Consider the following 7640-nt stretch of genomic DNA (forward strand, 5'->3'; position numbering starts at 1 on the left):
GGTGGGCGAGGTCAATTACCGGGTACGGCAACCGGGGAGACGCAAGACCACCCAGCTGTACCACATCAACCTGCTGAAGCGGTGGCAACCACTGACCACGCCGCGGGATCCAACTCTCCTGACGCTGGCCGCTCGACTGCCCCCTCCAGAGGTCCCAATGGGGGAGCTGCTGAGCCCGAGCCAGACACAGGACATGCGGGACATGGTGCTCCAACATCTGGATGTCTTCTCAGAGCGACCCGGCAGGACCACAACCGTCAGCCACGACATCCGGACGGAACCGGGAGTCAGAGTCCGCCTCCGGCCCTACCGCATCCCGGAAGCACGGCGCGCCGTCATCAGAACAGAGGTCGCCCGCATGCTGCAGATGGGGGTCATAGAGGAGTCCCATAGCGCGTGGTCCAGCCCAGTGGTTCTGGTACCCAAACCAGACGGGACCTACCGGTTCTGCAATGACTTTCGCAAACTGAACGAAGCGTCTGCTTTCGACGCCTACCCTATGCCAAGGGTAGACGAGTTGATAGAGCGACTGGGCCCGGCCAGGTTCATATCCACCCTAGACCTCACGAAGGGATACTGGCAGGTCCCCCTCACCAAGCGGGCCCGGGAGAAGACGGCGTTCGCCACACCAGACGGGCTATATCAATACACCGTCCTCCCGTTCGGGGTGCATGGGGCACCCGCAACCTTTCAAAGGATGATGGACCGGATCCTACGGGCCCACAGAGAATACGCTGCCGCGTATATAGATGACATCGTAATACACAGCAGCACCTGGACCATCCATCTCCACCACCTCCGAGCCGTCCTGGGGGCGCTTCGAACCGCCGGCCTCACGGCCAACCCCAAGAAGTGTCGCCTGGGCCTGGAGGAGGCCTCCTACCTGGGCTATCAAGTCGGGAGGGGCTGTGTGAGACCCCAGGACGAAAAAGTGCAAGCCATCCGGACCTGGCCCAGGCCAACCACCAAGAAACAGGTGAAGTCCTTCCTGGGACTAGTCGGGTACTATCAGAGGTTCATCCCTGCGTTCGCAACACTGGCCAGCCCCCTCAACGAGCTAACCCGGAGGACTCTACCCGACCGAGTGAAGTGGACGGAGGAGGTTGAGGAAGCCTTCTCCCACCTACGGCAGGCTCTCTGCACCGAGCCCGTGCTCATCACCCCGGACTTCAGCCTCCCCTTCGTGGTACACACGGACGCGTCTGAGGTGGGGCTGGGAGCCGTTCTATCTCAGGTCCGGTCAGGAGAGGAGCATCCGGTGACCTTCATCAGCCGGAAGCTCCTGGCCAGCGAAAGGGCCTACTCAACGGTGGAAAAGGAGGCGCTGGCAATCAAGTGGACCCTAGAAAAGCTCCGTTACTACCTCCTCGGTCGGAACTTTAGCCTGGTCACCGACCACGCCCCCCTAAAGTGGATGGCAACGGCCAAGGACACCAACGCCAGGGTGACGCGCTGGTTCCTGGCCCTGCAAGACTACCGCTTCCAGGTGGTTCATCGACCCGGAAGGGCTCACGGTAACGCCGACGCACTGTCCCGAAGGGACGCCTGCCTAGGGCTAACAGGAGGAACCCCCGGCTTGCTGCTGAGGATGGGGGTGTGTGGCAACCCCACGCCATTGGCCAGGGGCCAGCCGCTGCAGCACCCGCCCCGTGGACGGGTGGTGGAAGGAAGGTACCTCCCCCTCCACCCAGCTGCACTAGAGGGAACATCAACCGGGCCCAGGAAATCAAGAAGATTGGGGGCACCTGGGGAACGAGGAGAGAGGAGCTTTAAGGGCGGGGAGAGGAAGAGAGAGGGAGAGCACATGGCTGGAAGGAGCGCGGAAAGCACATGTGGACTGGAGGACTGCCAAAAGGAGAGGACAGAACCCGACGAGGAGGAACTGGAAAGGAAGAAGGCCCGGTATTCCCGGTGGAACCTTAGTTTGAGGACACTCAGGAAGAGTAAGCCGGAGGCGTCGGGAGCTGTTTCCCCGCCGATTCCCGAGGAAGGGCTGGACCAGGAGGACCTTAGTTTGCGCCCTTATTCCCGATTACGGAAGAACCTTAGTTTGTATATGATTTCCCTTTTTGTGACCGGACTCCCAATAAAAAAACTCAAACAGCACGGTTACTAACACAGGAAGTGTATTCAACATAGGTACTCAAGAGAACTACTAGTCACCAGAAGTCATAAGTGCATCTCCTTTCTTAAACAAGCATCTTAAAGCATAAACCAGAGCAAAAGTATAGTGCAGAGGCAAATTACTACGAAAACAATAATTGCAACAGACTAATACGAATACAATAAGTGCTACAAACTACTACGAATAGGATAAGTGAAGTAAACGAATACGAATTCAATAAGTGCAGCGAACTGATACGAATACAGTAAGTGCAACAACTAATACGAATGCAATAAGTGCTACGAGGAAGGCTAAGGGTAGTACTTCTTGAAGAGGTGAGTTTTCAGCCTGCGCCGAAAGATGGGCAGCGACTCTGCTGTCCTGACGTCAGTGGGGAGTTCATTCCACCACTGAGGGGCCAGGACAGAAAAAAGCTGTGACCGGGTGGATCGGCCGCAGGGACCTCTGAGCGAAGGGGCAACCAGTCGCCCGAGGCAGCAGAGCCAAGTGGTCGGGCGGGGGTGTAGGGCTTGACCAAGGCCTGGAGATAGGAAGGAGCTGTTCCTTTCACTGCCCTGTAGGCTAGCACCAGAGTCTTAAACTGGATGCGAGCTCTTACAGGGAGCCAGTGTAGAGAACGGAGAAGGGAAGTTGTGTAGGAGAACTTGGGGCGATTGAACACCAGACGTGCTGCAGCTTTCTGGACAAGCTCCAGGGGTCTGATGGCCGACGCCGGGGCTCCAGCAAGTAGTGAGTTGCAGTAGTCCAGGCGGGAGATGACCAGAGCCTGGATGAGCACCTGCGCCGTCTCCTCAGTGAGGAAGGGGCGAATCCTCCTGATGTTGTAGAGCAGGAATCTGCAGGAGCGTGTGACCGATGCAATGTTTGCTGAGAACGACAGTTGGTCGTCCAGGGTCACACCCAGATTCCTCACAGTCCGAGTTGGCGTCACCACGGCATCATCAATGGTGATGGACAGGTCTCGGTGCGGGCAACCCTTCCCCGGGAGGAACAGTAGCTCGGTTTTGTCCAGGTTGAGCTTCAGGTGGTGTGTCGCCATCCACTTCGAGATGTCAGCCAAGCACGCAGCAATGCGTGCCTCCACTTGGGTGTCACCGGGAGGAAATGACAAGACCAGCTAGGTGTCATCGGCATAACAATGGTAAGAGAAGTCATGCGAGCGAATAACAGAACCCAGAGATGTTGTGTAGAGCGAGAAGAGAAGGGGGCCCAGAACTGAACCTTGTGGAACCCCTGTAGTCAGCATGCGTGGTTCCGACACGGCCCCCCTCCATGTCACCTGGTAGGATCGGCCTGTCAGGTAGGATGCAAACAGGGAGAGTGCAGAGTCTGAGACGCCCATCCCCTCGAGGGTGGAGAGGAGGATCTGGTGGTTCACCGTGTCAAACGCTGCGGACAGGTCCAGGAGAATCAGGACAGAGGAGAGACAGTTCGCTCTCGCAGTGTGAAGCGACTCTGTCACCGTAAGGAGGGCCGTCTCTGACGAGTGACCCACCTTGAACCCGGACTGGTGGGGGTCCAAGAGGTTGTTCTGGTGGAGGTAGGAAGACAGTTGTTTAGAGACAGCGCGTTCAAGTGTTTTGGATAGAAAGGGTAGAAGAGAAACCGGTCTGAAGTTCTTGACATCAGAGGGGTCAAGTGATGGTTTTTTCAAAAGGGGGGTGACTCTGGCAGTCTTGAAAGCCGAGGGAAAGCATCCCGAGACGAGAGATGTGTTGATGAGGTGGGTGAGGAAAGGAAGGAGTTCAGTGGCAATAGACTGAAGAAGAGGGGAGGGGATCGGGTCAAGGGAGCACGTGGTGGGGCGGTTAGATGTAACAAGGTTGAGGACCTCGTTAGGGGAGAGGGGAGCAAAATAGGGTAAGATGGGGTGTGGAGAGGGAGGGGGAGCTGAGGGGGAAGAGCTGTAGAGGGTAGAGAGGGAGAGGGTGGACAGGGAGAGGGGGCTGAGAGAAGGAGGATCTGATATCGTTTACCATCTTGTCAAAGAAGTTGGCGAAATCATCAGGGAGAAGGGAGGAAGTAGGAGGAGGGGGTGGGGGTTGGAGGAGTGAAGAGAAAGTTTCAAAGAGTTTTTAGGATTGGAAGCAGAGGTTAGGATTTTAGAGCGGAAAAAGCCTGAATGAAGTAATGGTCCGAGAGCTGGAGGGGAGTGACAGAGAGGTTAGCAGTAGAACAGTGTCTAGTGAAGATAAGATCCAGCTGGTTGCCGGCCTTGTGGGTAGGAGGAGAGGAAGAGCGATAGAGGTCAAAGGAGGAGAGGAAGGAAAGCAGAGGTTCTAACTTATCAGTCTGGATGTTGAAGTCGCCGAGCATGATGAGTGCGGAGCCATCGTCATGGAAGTGCGAGACTAGTGTGTCAAGCTCCTCCAGGAACTCACCAAGAGGGCCTGGTGGGCGATACACAACAGCAATGGTGAGCTTGACTGGATAAGTGACAGTAACAGCATGAAATTCAAAAGAGGAAGGGGAGAACTGTGGAGTTAGAGAGATTATATGCAGAAAAAGCAAAGATAAAATATCTGAAAAACTGAATAAAATGTATAGAAAGGGTGAGAGGGGAACCACTTTAAATTTGCAGCATTCAAATACCATAAAGAACAATATTTAAAAACTCATAATATGAAATAAATATTTAAAAACGGCCTTTCTGGAACAATAAATATATCTTTCCAAATTCAATACATTTCAGGACCTTTCAATAGATTCATGGCACCCAAATATTATCTTCAATTTCAAAATAACAATACTGTAAATTTACCAGAGAAAGAAAAATAAAGTTGAGAGAGATTATTTTAAGAGGTCTGTTTAGACTCCTTTGTTTAAAACCTTTATTATTATTCATATGGTTAAAAAAACCCTCACAGAAACTCAACAGGAAAGTTTAATCTCACTATTGTAACAACAAGACTCCTATAAGGATCCAACTACAGTAAAGGTATTATATGTAACTTTTCTACATTCAAATGTCTAAAAGCTTTATTTTTTTATTTTGCTCTAAAAATATCCCACATTTTTTAAACAATTTTGAAAACCTAGAGAAATCTGTAATTTGATCATTTATTTGTTAATATGTGCTGAATAATATACACTTGTCGTGGCGTCATTCACGCTATGTGAGTGCGTCATCGTTGAATTTGTCTGCCAGACCTCGTCATAAATTTACTTTTTATCCAGTTTTATGCCACATTTTGAAGGATACATGTTTTACTTCTTGGTCGTTGTTAACTATATATTTTAACCAGATTTTAGTCATTTGACATCTGGACTTTACAGTTATACTATGTAGTAGCATTGTCGGTTGTCTTTGTAAACACAGAGTTCAAACTTCGGCCCTCCTCTCCGGTTCAACAAGCAACCAAGGTAGAGAGAGAGAGAGAGAGAGAGAGAGAGAGACAGAGAGCAGTGGTGGTCGAGCGAGCTGCAAAGTGAATGAAGAGAGGGACCATTGTTAGTGAGAACAAAACCGTGAATTAAAAGAATAAAATGTTATTTTCTAATGCACAAATAGACAAATACACAACCACACCTCCTCATCACATCACATCCTGCAGGAAGGTGAAAGATTTTTTTTAATGCAGCACGAGGCACGATTTCATCCTGTCTGGTCTTGTGGATCGATATCATTTAATATGATAAATCTTTTAGCTGATTTTTGAAAAAAGTGAATAAAGTATCCTTTGGTTTTATTCATACATTTTCAGAATATAAACATTTTGGAGATTCAATTAGTTAGACAAAATGTATGATAACCCAAAGTGTAACAAAGGCTTTTTTTCATAAACAATCTTGCAGTAGCAAGGATTAAAACAAGGATGTCCTCTTTCTGCATATATATCTATCTAATTATTATATCATAATTATAACACCATTTTTTTAAATGAACAATAAATCAGAAAGTTTGTGAATAAATGCATGCTTTAGAATAAAAAAACATCACTGTATGCTGATGGTGAAAAACAAAAAAATGCAACCAAATGTTGCTTCTCTTACTGCCTTAGATGAAAAACAATACAACTTTTCAATAAATTCCAGACAGAAACCAACTATAACAAATGTGCTACGAATTGAATCTCTGAAGGGTATTTTTCTTTTACTCTGTCGCAATCTGCCAATAAAAAGGATAAATTGCCAAATATATGTATTCTGTATCTAGAGTATATCCATATAAACCTGGAATACATTACAAAGGGAATTCATTTTGTATGTATAAATATATATATATATATATATATATATATATATGGAAACAGGATTTTACATTCACATATATAAAAAGTATTTCATTACAAAACATTTAGGGAGCAGCTTTTAATTCTCAGTGTAGTTGACTTTTCCTTTCACTGGTTAAAAAATAACAGTTCCTGGTAGGAGGTCATACACTTGGCCATTGTTAGGGTTGCGTGCTCTCTTTAAGCAGGTGACTGTACTCTGCCAAAGATTGTTAAGGTTGTTTACATGAGTTGCATTAGTTCAAATTTTGTAGGCTAAAGTTTTTATTTGAATGTGTCACATACACATTGATTAAAAATGTAGGTAAATATAAGTATTGGATCAGACTCTGTAACAGATTCCAATACAAAAGGACATAAAAAAAATGATTTCTGACCAACAAGTTTTTTTTGTATTTGAGCTCATGTGTATTTTCTTGTATATGAAAACAACCAAAAGACAAATGTACAGTATTATGATGGACATTATTCTGACCTGCTCCCTGAAGGACAGACCATTGAGGACTTTGTCCGTGGTAATGAACTCCTGAGTGATCTGGTGAAGAAGTGCGGAGGCCGCTGCCATGTCGTTGATAATAAATACTGGAAGAGCAACCAGCAGGATGAATACAGGAACAACCAGTTCCAAGTGAAGGAGCTACTCAAAACAATGGAAAAGATAACTGAGGCAAACAGAGGAAGCTACTACACCAATGAGATGCTACAAGCAGTGGAGGAAAAAATAAAACAGGAGGAGGAGCTCATTAGACAGTCACCAGGAAACATGTCAGAGATAGAGATCAGAGAGAAGGCTAAAGACAGAGTATATGACAGGCTTTGGATCAATTTGGCAGCTTTTACAGCAGGTGCACTGTTAGAAGCTTTTCTTGGTATAAAGTTGTTTGTAAAAAAAGACACAATTATGCAGAGAGTTGCTGCTGTGCTGATACAAACAATAAGACATTTTACATTTAGCAAAGCATTGGAGAAAGCAGGTGCAGGTGAAGCAGCATTTAAGTCAGTAGAAGCTGTCATGAAACAACACTTTTAGTCTTAAAAGCACATTATAATACAGCCAAAGATGAAACAGATTCAAAACTATTGATCAGCTGTTTCTCTTAAAGATGGGGAGAGAATGTATCATTAAAAAGTAACACCTCCCTGTAAATAACAAGACATCTTTAACCATTGAGCTTATCACGATTATTCATGTCATAAGTTGTACTTAATGTTTGAGTTTCAAAGTGAATCACTTATTCCTGTTTCACCAGCTCACCACAGAGTGTCTGTTTGATGTTAGTGCA

The sequence above is a fragment of the Anoplopoma fimbria genome, chromosome 7, assembly GCF_027596085.1.
Source record: "Anoplopoma fimbria isolate UVic2021 breed Golden Eagle Sablefish chromosome 7, Afim_UVic_2022, whole genome shotgun sequence".
Lineage (NCBI taxonomy): Eukaryota > Metazoa > Chordata > Actinopteri > Perciformes > Anoplopomatidae > Anoplopoma > Anoplopoma fimbria.